Source organism: Cherax quadricarinatus, chromosome 3 (assembly GCF_038502225.1).
Source record: "Cherax quadricarinatus isolate ZL_2023a chromosome 3, ASM3850222v1, whole genome shotgun sequence".
In the NCBI taxonomy this organism is placed as follows: domain Eukaryota; kingdom Metazoa; phylum Arthropoda; class Malacostraca; order Decapoda; family Parastacidae; genus Cherax; species Cherax quadricarinatus.
The window spans coordinates 73,423,273-73,436,447 of NC_091294.1; positions in this window are offsets into that span (position 1 = coordinate 73,423,273).

A 13,175-nucleotide genomic window follows, 5' to 3' on the forward strand; every position below is an offset into this window, starting at 1 on the left:
TATTTACGCTTGTAGTGTTATGGCCTCGTGTGTCAGCTAAGTAAAGCGTAAGGCTGGCGTACATCGGATTTTAAGACTTGAGGTAGACAGGGATGTGCAGGTAGTAAAACGGGTACAGTGGGTTATGGTTATGATGGAAGATGAAGACAGGAAGGAAATTGGGGTGCATTTTGCACGGAATTATTGTTCCGGCATGAAGGAAATGGAGCTGAATCTTGAGACTGGCTTTCTGGGGACTAGACTCGTTATAACCCAATAAAGGGAAAAATATCTGAAGGCTAAATTTCCTCACCTCTTACCTCTACTGTTTCTTCTTCCTGAGTTTCGCAATATTTTTCTTGCTTCCTTCTTTTGTTGTTCCTCCCTTTATACCTGTTGCAATTCAGTAATAAACGGCAGTGACTTGTTTCTCTTTAAAATGTTTTAAATATTAGTTCTCTGTCTCGTGTTCTTCCGACAGGACGACCAGGTTGTCCGAGCATCGTTTGTTCTTGAAGTACCTACCAGTCTCTGGAAAGCTATGATCTGCTATATATCTCTTGTATTACTATGCACTTAGTGATCGCTGTCATCTACCGTTTCTCCTCCTCCTCCTTTCATTTCACTTAGCCCGTCTCAGCAGCAACCTCCTCATAGCTATATATTACCAGCGGCTTTCCCTTTTAATTTCTAATGTTCGTTATTCTAATAATTTTTTGAGCTGTTCTGTCCCCTGAGTGAATCTCAAACAATTTTCTCCTCCTTTCCTTCCTGCTTTCGCAAGTCCTGCTCTCTCCACCATTATCACCATCTCTTCTACTCCCTTTCTCATTCTCTCCAGCCCTTCCCTCAGCTTTCTCATTTACACGTCCAATCTTTTAGCTCTTCCTCTGGCCGCAGTCATCCATTTCTCCTGTTCCTTGCCTTCCTCAATGTGTGTGTGTGTACTTTATACGTTTATTTATGTGTGGTTGGAGAGCAACGCACCTTTCAAGAATATTTTACTGGGCGAACCTAAACAAAAGATTGATGGTGGAAAACGAAATAACGTGTATTTATATGTTAACTATTCTGTGCAGTCTAAAAATATATCAGAAAGAACAGTGCGCTTGTACTGAAAATAAATGTATCCATTTTTATATTTAAAGTATAGCAAATGAAATTAATTTCGTGGCAGTCTTGTGTGCGTGTTGGTAGGTGTAATAAGATCACAGTAAACAGGTGATATCACAATATGCAAAACAACCACTGTGAGAAAATAGTGAAATTCCAAGCGCTTTCGTGATTTCTCACATTATCAAGGAACTGTTAACAGTTCCTTGATAATGTGAGAAATCACGAGAGTGCTTGGAATTTCACTATTTTTTCACAGTAGTTGTTTTTCATGTTATTAAATTGACAGATGTAACTATTGTGACATTTCACTGTGGCAATGTTTCGCTCTCCAGGAGCTTTGTCAAGCCGTTAAGGAGAGGAAACTGAGCAAAACATTTTTTATGCAGCATATTTTGAAAGTGCTATCTTTGGCATTTTTTTTTTCAAAAACTCGTTAATTCCGAATAATTCCTCAGCTGGAACACTGTAGCGGCGCCTTGTTTCCTGCGGAAAGTTCAGCTCTGTCGCTCTTGGGTCAAAGTGCGCACTTCCAGTACAGTTAAGCTCAGTATACATACGATCGTTCATTGCCTCCCTTGAGCAGCAAGACTATATTGTATAAGTTAGCAACATACAGGGATGTATGTTTGTATATATCCCCCTAGAGGTTAATCCCAATTTTAGAAATTTAAAAATTACTGACTCGTGGATTCCAGCCTTTTTCTCTCCCTCACCTCTGATCCCCTCTCCATCTGTTTATAGCCACGGCTGTATTTTCTGCCCCGCAGCACTGCCTGACCCATGTCGGTTTAGCGCTTTCTTTGAATGTAATAATAATAACTGACTCGTGGTTAACAGAGGACAAACAACCTTAACTACCATATGAGTTGTCGATAAGCTTTATCCCGGCGTAACCATCCAAGTGCTCGCCCCAACCTTCAATATGCTGTAACATGAAACAGAATGTGCGTATATAATGTGAGGAGTTAGAAACTGGTAAGTTTACAGTATGTAATAAAGTTGGTAGAATTACCGACAATATGTAAAGTAAAAGGACACAAGTGCAACTAATGTGACATTTATTGTGGCAACGTTTCGCTCTCCAGGAGCTTTATCAAGCCATTACAAACAATACATGGACACAGAGGGTATATAAAGGCTCGGAGTGAGGTGCAATACATCGAAATGTTACCTCACTAGTATTGCACCTCACTCTGAGCCTTTATATACCCTCTGTGTCCATGTATTGTTTGTAATGGCTTGATAAAGCTCCTGGAGAGCGAAACGTTGCCACAATAAATGTCACATTAGTTGCACTTGTGTCCTTTTACTTTACAAGTTTACAGTAACTTGGAAAATATTGTTCCTGTTATGGAGATCTTGGGTGTTATAGTTTTGAATTACTCTCTGTGATATCATATGGTGTTCGACAACTTGTTCACGAAAGTGTGCCACAGAATTCTCCACCCAAAATTCCCTCCACCACATTTCTCGATGAAGAATTAGACACCTGTGTAACATCTGGGTAACTTTGTAGACGTTTCGCCATCCATTGTCTTTATCAGTACAGTTTAAGGACATAATGTGAAGACTATACACAGCCACAACATATTTCTCGTTAACTCTTTTTTTTTCCCCTATAAAAATATCGTCCTTATTAGGACATCGTCTTTGACCTCTTGACAGACTCCGCTTTAAGCTCTAGCTGAGAGTACGCTTTCAGTGCTGAACCTTTATTTAGACATAATTTTTCTTGTGCTAAGATAATTATAAACTTTTCTTGACTCACTGTCAGCAGTTGCTTCCGTTGTCTTGACTCACTGTCAGCAGTTGCTTCCGTTGTCTTGACTCACTGTCAGCAGTTGCTTCCGTTGTCTTGACTCACTGTCAGCAGTTGCTTCCGTTGTCTTGACTCACTGTCAGCAGTTGCTTCCGTTGTCTTCACTCACTGTCAGCAGTTGCTTCCGTTGTCTTCAGTCACTGTCAGCAGTTGCTTCCGTTGTTTTCACTCACTGTCAGCAGTTGCTTCCGTTGTCTTCACTGTCAGCAGTTGCTTCCGTTGTCTTCAGTTCCTAGGAGCTGCAATATCGTTGACAGATACATTGACTTTTGACTTAAATTTTGCAGATTTTCGATGATATGAAGGAAATTTGACATTGCTTCCTTTCATATTCTCAAAACCATCTTGATGATGCTATCTTGTTTCTGTTACTTTACTCAGATGTACAAATACAGTTCCAGTGCTTCTTTATGGGTTGTAAATTCTTCCACGCCGATTCACAGAGCTTATTCGAAATATTGTGGAAAATCTGTAGAAGTTTAGTCAAGACTCCTTCTTTAGTCTCGTTAGTATAGCAGTCCTAATTGCCGAACTTTTCTCAGCTTTTGAGACTGGGTATCCAAAGCTTGATTTCCATCACAGATGAATCTAGGTTAAAAACATGCCGCCAGTTCTGTGAGATACGTACCAAATACAAAATACATTTTGCTGTGCGTAGTGCGTATGTTTTTATATTAGCCCAGAGTTCACCTTTCTTACGAGTATGAACACTTTCACTACCAGTTGTCTCTGCTGTGACAACTTTTTCTTTGTCGCTCCTTCGATAGCAAAATTGTTTTGAATAATTTAAACAGCATCTAGCAACCCTTCGGAACCATACACATCTAAACGACTATCGCCCAGAAATACAGGTAGCAAGCATTAACATATTTAGTATCAACATAATACTTGCTAATCTACCCATCAACCTGTAGCAAGAATCTGTTTTCGTTTCTACCTCCTGCGTCACCGTTTTCACGACGACCTCACTAACTAGATGAAGTATTTATAAGTAAACGATCGAGTGTAAAGTAACTACAGATTAATTGAAAGTTGAAAAGTTAGAGTTCGTTCCAGATTCACGGTATGCTCCTTGATTATAAATTTGCATTATTGCAAGCGTTTGCAATCAGCACAGTCTGTTTACTCTCAGTATGAACGTCAGGAACAAATTCATTTAATAGGGACAGTGTTTAAAATTCAAGAAACAGACTTCCAAACATTGCTCCTGGGATGTTTACCTGAGTGAACGAGACAGAGATAGTGCGCCTCATCTACAGGAATCGTAGCACTGAGGCCATAACTGTGTCAATGATCTACGACTTACTCCAGTTCATATCTGCCATCCGATCACACGTCTGCAACTGGAGCCTTCCCATTACCAGAATATTTTTCTTATTCTCATTAATTTCACAGTAGCGCACCTTACATTTCAGAATTTGTCTTTCCCTACACGAATTATTTAATACACAAATAATCCGCACATAGGAGAGAGAAGTTTACGACGACGTTTCCGTCCGACTTTGACCATTTACAGTGAGCCTTTGTAAATGGCTCAAATCAGACCGAAACGTCGTCGTAAGTTTTTCTCTCCTTTGTGTGAGTTCTTTGTGTATTGTTCCAGTCACGGTATTGTGCCTTCTTGTTCTTTACAACTCATTTAAAATTCTATAAAAAAAGGAATTAATCAGACTTGCAGAACACAGCTACTATCCCTCTAGTAATCTGTGTTGCTTCATCTCTAGTCTTGGAATAGGGATAGGATAATGCAGCGTGTGATGTAGATTCACTGGATGCAGCAATAGAGTAAGAAGTCACTGGAGTGACCCACAGTGGTCACTGGAACTGAAAACTGTGGAGATTAAACAGGGATGGTAAGTAGCATTGAGATGCGACATGCTCCTGTGCTTGCTTCTTTACTGGAGCCTCGACCAACAGATATGTCCGGAGATAAACGGTGTTAAGTACAGACACGATAAGAAACTAAAGGATCGCATTATGCTGCATTTGCCCGTTTTTACATCAAGTCTGTAACAATCAATGGGAAGACAGGTAGTGGGGAGAGCATAATCAATGGGAAGACAGGTAGTGGGGAGAGCACAATCAATGGGAAGACAGGTAGTGGGGAGAGCACAATCAATGGGAAGACAGGTAGTGGGGAGAGCACAATCAATGGGAAGACAGGTAGTGGGCAGAGCACAATCAATGGGAAGACAGGTAGTGGGTAGAGCACAATCAATGGGAAGACAGGTAGTGGGGAGAGCACAATCAATGGGAAGACAGGTAGTGGGTAGAGCATAATCAATGGGAAGACAGGTAGTGGGGAGAGCACAATCAATGGGAAGACAGGTAGTGGGGAGAGCATAATCAATGGGAAGACAGGTAGTGGGGAGAGCACAATCAATGGGAAGACAGGTAGTGGGTAGAGCACAATCAATGGGAAGACAGGTAGTGGGGAGAGCACAATCAATGGGAAGACAGGTAGTGGGGAGAGCACAATCAATGGGAAGACAGGTAGTGGGGAGAGCACAATCAATGGGAAGACAGGTAGTGGGTAGAGCACAATCAATGGGAAGACAGGTAGTGGGGAGAGCATAATCAATGGGAAGACAGGTAGTGGGGAGACCACAATCAATGGGAAGACAGGTAGTGGGGAGAGCACAATCAATGGGAAGACAGGTAGTGGGTAGAGCACAATCAATGGGAAGACAGGTAGTGGGTAGAGCACAATCAATGGGAAGACAGGTAGTGGGGAGAGCACAATCAATGGGAAGACAGGTAGTGGGTAGAGCACAATCAATGGGAAGACAGGTAGTGGGGAGAGCACAATCAATGGGAAGACAGGTAGTGGGGAGAGCACAATCAATGGGAAGACAGGTAGTGGGTAGAGCACAATCAATGGGAAGACAGGTAGTGGGTAGAGCACAATCAATGGGAAGACAGGTAGTGGGTAGAGCACAATCAATGGGAAGACAGGTAGTGGGTAGAGCACAATCAATGGGAAGACAGGTAGTGGGGAGAGCACAATCAATGGGAAGACAGGTAGTGGGTAGAGCACAATCAATGGGAAGACAGGTAGTGGGGAGAGCACAATCAATGGGAAGACAGGTAGTGGGGAGAGCACAATCAATGGGAAGACAGGTAGTGGGGAGAGCACAATCAATGGGAAGACAGGTAGTGGGGAGAGCACAATCAATGGGAAGACAGGTAGTGGGTAGAGCACAATCAATGGGAAGACAGGTAGTGGGGAGAGCACAATCAATGGGAAGACAGGTAGTGGGGAGAGCACAATCAATGGGAAGACAGGTAGTGGGGAGAGCACAATCAATGGGAAGACAGGTAGTGGGGAGAGCACAATCAATAGGAAGACAGGTAGTGGGTAGAGCACAATCAATGGGAAGACAGGTAGTGGGGAGAGCACAATCAATAGGAAGACAGGTAGTGGGGAGAGCACAATCAATGGGTGTAATTCTGAAGCAGCTTTTGTTAAATATAATTTTATTGTTTGTACCTCTAAACTGAGAAAATATTTTCGATTATATCTTCAATTTGGAAATCTATGTACAAAAATATGTAATAGCAACAACGATTCAGAAACTTGGTAATGAAAGTGGATTCCTTACGTAACACGGAAACAAATATTCAGTAGTTACGTGTCGTATATCTGTACAACTACGACTTAGGACTAATATTTTTAATTGAACGTTACTTGTAAAATTATAATAATTCTGACTTAAGAAACCTTAACTGACTCACCCACCTCCCCTATAATACTGGAACCACCTCCCCTATAATACTGGAACCACCTCCCCTATAATACTGGAACCACCTCCCCTATAATACTGGAACCACCTCCCCTATAATACTGGAACCACCTCCCCTATAATACTGGAACCACCTCCCCTATAATACTGGAAACACCTCCCCTATAATACTGGCACCACCTCCCTATAATACTGGAACCACCTCCCCTATAATACTGGAACCACCTCCCCTATAATACTGGAACCACCTCCCCTATAATACTGGAACCACCTCCCCTATAATACTGGAACCACCTCCCCTATAATACTGGAACCACCTCCCCTATAATACTGGAACCACCTCCCTTATAATACTGGAACCACCTCCCCTATAATACTGGAACCACCTCCCCTATAATACTGGAATCACCTCCCCTGTAATAAATACTAGAACCTCCTTCCTTGTAATAAATACTGGAACCACCTCCCCTGTAATAAATACTAGAACCACCTCACCTGCAATAAATACTGGAACCACCTCCCCTGTAATAAATACTAGAACCTCCTTCCTTGTAATAAATACTGGCACCACCTCCCCTATAATAAATACTGGCACCACCTCCCCTATAATAAATACTAGCACCACCTCTCCTATAATAAATACTGGTACCACCTCTCCTATAATAAATACTGGCACCACCTCCCCTATAATAAATACTGGCACCACCTCCCCTATAATAAATACTGGCACCACCTCCCCTATAATAAATACTGGCACCACCTCCCCTATAATAAATACTGGCACCACCTCCCCTATAATAAATACTGGTACTACCTCTCCTATAATAAATACTGGTACTACCTCTCCTATAATAAATACTGGTACTACCTCTCCTATAATAAATACTGGTACTACCTCTCCTATAATAAATACTGGTACTACCTCTCCTATAATAAATACTGGTACTACCTCTCCTATAATAAATACTGGTACTACCTCTCCTATAATAAATACTGGTACTACCTCTCCTATAATAAATACTGGTACCACCTCTCCTATAATAAATACTGGTACCACATCTCCTATAATAAATACTGGTACCACCTCTCCTATAATAAATACTGGTACCACATCTCCTATAATAAATACTGGTACTACCTCTCCTATAATAAATACTAGTACCCACTCCCTATACAAAATAAAGAGGAGAGACTTAAGAGTTCCTGTCAAATTTCCGCTCTCTTAGTATTTCCAGTTGTTTACAGTGTATAAAACCATAATTGACAAGTGATTTGTGGAATAATCTCTCTTGTGCCGAGCAGAGAATTTTCTCGCAAGACAGTGATAATTGAATCACCTCAAGCACACACCCGCAGATCGAATACAATTTTTTTGAAGAAACCTGCAGGGGTGTCACTAGCACGTTAAGAGACCATACAATAAGTGTCAGGGGCCCGAGACTGTTCAACTGCCTCCCAGCACACATAAGAGGGATTACCAACAGACCCCTGGCAGTCTTCAAGCTGGCACTGGACAAGCACCTAAAGTCGGTTCCTGACCAGCCGGGCTGTGGCTCGTACGTTGGTTTGCGTGCAGCCAGCAGCAACAGCCTGGTTGATCAGGCGCTGATCCACCAGGAGGCCTGGTCACAGACCGGGCCGCGGGGGCGTTGACCCCCGAAACTCTCTCCAGGTAAACTCCAGGTAGCCAACGTTCTATTGGCCAAATTAACAGCTATAGTTTGATTAATGCCAATGGGATGCCACAAAGAGTTTAACCACAGGCGTTATTAACCCCAAATCTTCATCTTTCGATTTCGTTGCTAATATTATAAGGTCGAGTTACCATCGTGACGAGCAATTTAAAATTTGTTTACTCTATTTATATGAATTTTAATTTGTGAATAATACAGTAGCCTGTTTTTAACGTAACCATCGTGAGATTCGAAGATCTGTGGTGAAGGATCTAGAGAAGACTTTTGTTTGTGGCTTACTAGCTTAAAAACTGACTTACTTGGTGTTTAATGCCGACACGATGAAAAACCAGACACAAATGCAGTATGTGATCCTTTATTGGGAACGTTTCGCCCACACAGTGGGGTTTGTTAAGTCACAAACGTATTTGCGAGACTTCCCTCTCCACAATTGTTTTTTTCGTACATTCTCTGATAACATTTCCTCCAACACTTCATTTTAATTATTTATATTGCAATAACACGATTGAAAATAAATATGGGAACGGTTGGGGTGTGAACCCATGGCGAATGAGTTTTTAGGATTCACTCGCCATGGGTTCACACCCCGCCCATTCTGCGGTTAATAATAATAATAATAATAATAATAATAATAATAATAATAATAATAATAATAATAACAATAATAATAATAATATTTCTACCAGTACATGTACAAGGTATACAGACCATAGCTGACATCAGTGACATACTACTATATAGAAAACCCCTTGTTATGCTGAGCATTTCCCACAAATTAGGTCAATTTTGTCCAAGGATGCGACCCACACCAGTTGACTAACACCCAGGTACCTATTTTACTGCTAGGTGAACAGGGACAGCAGGTGTCTTAAGGAAACGAATCCTGTTCCTACCCGTACCGGGAATCGAACCACGGAACTTAATGTGTGAGCTGAGTGCGCCAGCATAGATTTGTACCCTTTATTTCCCCTGCCTTTTTTTTCCAAAGGCTTCCTACCCTTTTTTTTCCAGCCTGTCCACATTATTCATCAGTTCTTTTATTTTTATCCCATGTTTTATTCATAATTTTTATTTCCCTCTTCCAAGCTTTTGTTGCAGTTAGGTTACCATTTCCGAGAATTACTTTTTTTTATTCTTCCTCAAAAATTCCTAAATTCTGAGTGCGTTCACTAAATCTCTACAATTGAGGAATTACATTTCCCTGTTTACCCCAACACTTTATTGTCCACGGTTATTCTTATTCCATCTCTTTCCTACTTTCCACTCTCTTTATTCAGGAAATTTGATATGCCTTTGTTTTGTCGTTCTCCGAACGTCCGCTGTTTTGTAAGTTCGAACACGTTATTCAAGCCAACCTGGACGGCTGAGTCGGGGATGTGCTGGGTGTTGCTGCCTTCCTGAGTTGGGGATGTGTTGGGTGCTGCCGCCTTCCTGAGTTGGGGATGTGTTGGGTGTTGCCTCTTCCCTGAGTCGGGGATGTGCTGGGTGCTGCCTCTTCCCTGAGTCGGGGATGTGCTGGGTGCTGCCTCCTCCCTGAGTCGGGGATGTGCTGGGTGCTGCCTCTTCCCTGAGTCGGGGATGTGCTGGGTGCTGCCTCTTCCCTGAGTCGGGGATGTGTTGGGTGCTGCCTCCTCCCTGAGTCGGGGATGTGATGTGCTGAGTGCTGCCTCCTCCCTGAGTCGGGGATGTGCTGGGTGCTGCCTCTTCCCTGAGTCGGGGATGTGCTGGGTGCTGCCTCCTCCCTGAGTCGGGGACGTGCTGGGTGCTGCCTCCTCCCTGAGTCGGGGACGTGCTGGGTGCTGCCTCCTCCCTGAGTCGGGGACGTGCTGGGTGCTGCCTCCTCCCTGAGTCGGGGATGTGCTGGGTGCTGCCTCCTCCCTGAGTCGGGGACGTGCTGGGTGCTGCCTCCTCCCTGAGTCGGGGACGTGCTGGGTGCTGCCTCCTCCTTGAGTCGGGGATGTGCTGGGTGCTGCCTCCTCCCTGAGTCGGGGATGTGCTGGGTGCTGCCTCCTCCTTGAGTCGGGGATGTGCTGGGTGCTGCCTCCTCCTTGAGTCGGGGATGTGCTGGGTGCTGCCTCTTCCCTGAGTCGGGGATGTGCTGGGTGCTGCCTCCTCCTTGAGTCGGGGATGTGCTGGGTGCTGCCTCCTCCTTGAGTCGGGGATGTGCTGGGTGCTGCCTCTTCCCTGAGTCGGGGATGTGCTGGGTGCTGCCTCTTCCCTGAGTCGGGGATGTGCTGGGTGCTGCCTCTTCCCTGAGTCGGGGATGTGCTGGGTGCTGCCTCTTCCCTGAGTCGGGGATGTGCTGGGTGCTGCCTCTTCCCTGAGTCGGGGATGTGATGTGCTGGGTGCTGCCTCTTCCCTGAGTCGGGGATGTGATGTGCTGGGTGCTGCCTCTTCCCTGAGTCGGGGATGTGCTGGGTGCTGCCTCTTCCCTGAGTCGGGGATGTGATGTGCTGGGTGCTGCCTCTTCCCTGAGTCGGGGATGTTCTGGGTGCTGCCTCTTCCCTGAGTCGGGGATGTGCTGGGTGCTGCCTCTTCCCTGAGTCGGGGATGTGCTGGGTGCTGCCTCCTCCCTGAGTCGGGGATGTGCTGGGTGCTGCCTCCTCCCTGAGTCGGGGATGTGCTGGGTGCTGCCTCTTCCCTGAGTCGGGGATGTGCTGGGTGCTGCCTCCTCCCTGAGTCGGGGACGTGCTGGGTGCTGCCTCCTCCCTGAGTCGGGGATGTGCTGGGTGCTGCCTCCTCCCTGAGTCGGGGACGTGCTGGGTGCTGCCTCCTCCCTGAGTCGGGGATGTGCTGGGTGCTGCCTCCTCCCTGAGTCGGGGATGTGCTGGGTGCTGCCTCCTCCCTGAGTCGGGGATGTGCTGGGTGCTGCCTCCTCCCTGAGTCGGGGAGGTGCTGGATGCTGCGTCTTACCTCTCTCCTTCAGCTCTCTAAAATTCACGCCGTCTTCACTTTGCACTTAGAAGTAAATCCTGTTTTCGTGAGTTATCTATTGCGGAACCTTTATCAAATATTTTTTCGTGTTTTATTATTTTTTTTCGATTGCGTAAAAAAATGTAACTAAAGTCCGGGTGGTACCTGAGCTCCTCACATGCTCTGAAGTTTGTTTCTTGTGTAATTGTTACTGTGTTTCACGTGTGTGTGTGTGTGTGTGTGTGTGTGTGTGTGTGTGTACTCACCTAGTTGACCTAGTTGAGGTTGCGGGGGTCGAGTCCGAGCTCCTGGCCCCGCCTCTTCACTGATCGCTACTAGGTCACTCTCCCTGAGCCGTGAGCTTTATCATACCTCTGCTTAAAGCTATGTATGGATCCTGCCTCCACTACATCGCTTCCCAAACTATTCCACTTACTGACTACTCTGTGGCTGAAGAAATACTTCCTAACATCCCTGTGATTCATCTGTGTCTTCAGCTTCCAACTGTGTCCCCTTGTTACTGTGCTGCGTGTGTGTGTGTGTGTGTGTGTCCTCACTGTGTTGTGTTTGCCGTAGTTAAGGTTTAGCTCCTGGCCCTGTTTCCTAGAATAATTTGAAGGCCATCAGTGACATCTGAAACTGTATTTAGTGTACCTCCACCACTGCCTCACCCAAGTCATTTTACTTTTTTTTTAACTTCCCTGACACTAAAATACTTCCTTATATCCCTAACGCTGGTCCACCTGTAGCCCTTTAATACCCGTCCTCCAAATCCGAACAGTCTGTCCCTATCTCCCAATTCAATTCTTCTTAAGATTTGTTGTAATGTTCATGTCTTCCCTTGTCGTCTTTTTTCTAGGGTCGCCAGGCTTAGTTCCTTCAGTCTATCTTCATAGTGCAGTTTTCTAAGGTTCGGTTCTATCCTGGTTACAAAACTCTCTATCTTTTCGAGTTTCACCACGTGTTTGACCAGGTGAAGGCTTCATAATGCGTACGAATTCACAATGCTTGGGCTCACGTAGGTTCTATATAAGGTTCAGAAGGATTCTTTATTCAAGTTCCTGCATGCTATTATGATGTTTGCTTATCTTGCATTGGGATATCTTGAGAGAGAGAGACTCCAATATCTTGTTAGTGAGAAGCAAGAGAGCTGCTGTGATATCAACCTTGAGACTGGGTGTCATTTTTCTCTCTGCGAAGATGGGAGCCTTGGGTAACCATCTTTAAACTCTAGGTCTATCAGGGTACTCTAGCTTCTATGAGTCTAATCAGACCACGTGGTGAATTTTCCCATGAAAGGTGACCTTTAGCCACATTGTATTGGGGAGAAGGAGAAGGGGTTATAAGAGGCATTTATAAGCTCAAGAAAAGTAGCTAAGAGGGAGGTTTGGTAAGAAGGCTTGGTCGGGGACGACCTAAAGCTCTGTGTGGAGAGATGGTGGTCAGACTGTAAGGAAAAACTGGCTGTGTGAAGTCGAGACCTGGAGCTAAGAACTGACTGGTCTTCTAGAAGTGATATACTAAGAGACTGCTGATCTGGAATTTTCACACACAAGTTTCTAGAGATTAGAGAGAGAATGTCGTGACAATGACAAAATATCCAGTGAGCGGCAGCTCTTTGGATGAAAACGCTATGTTAATGAAAGAGGTCAGCAGAGAATGGTCAGATTGGTTCAAGCTGATATGAAGGTGACAGTAACTCAAATAATCATGTGTTACAACACTGGTATGTGGAGTGGTATCTCTGAACGTACAATACGTCGAGCCTTGAAGTGGATGGGTTACAGCAGCAAAATACCACAACAGGTTCCACATTACTGTTAGCTACGAACAGGAAACTGAGGCTACAGTGATCAAAGGCTTATTAAAACTGGACAGCTGGGAACCTCATTCTCCTTTTACCAATTTTCT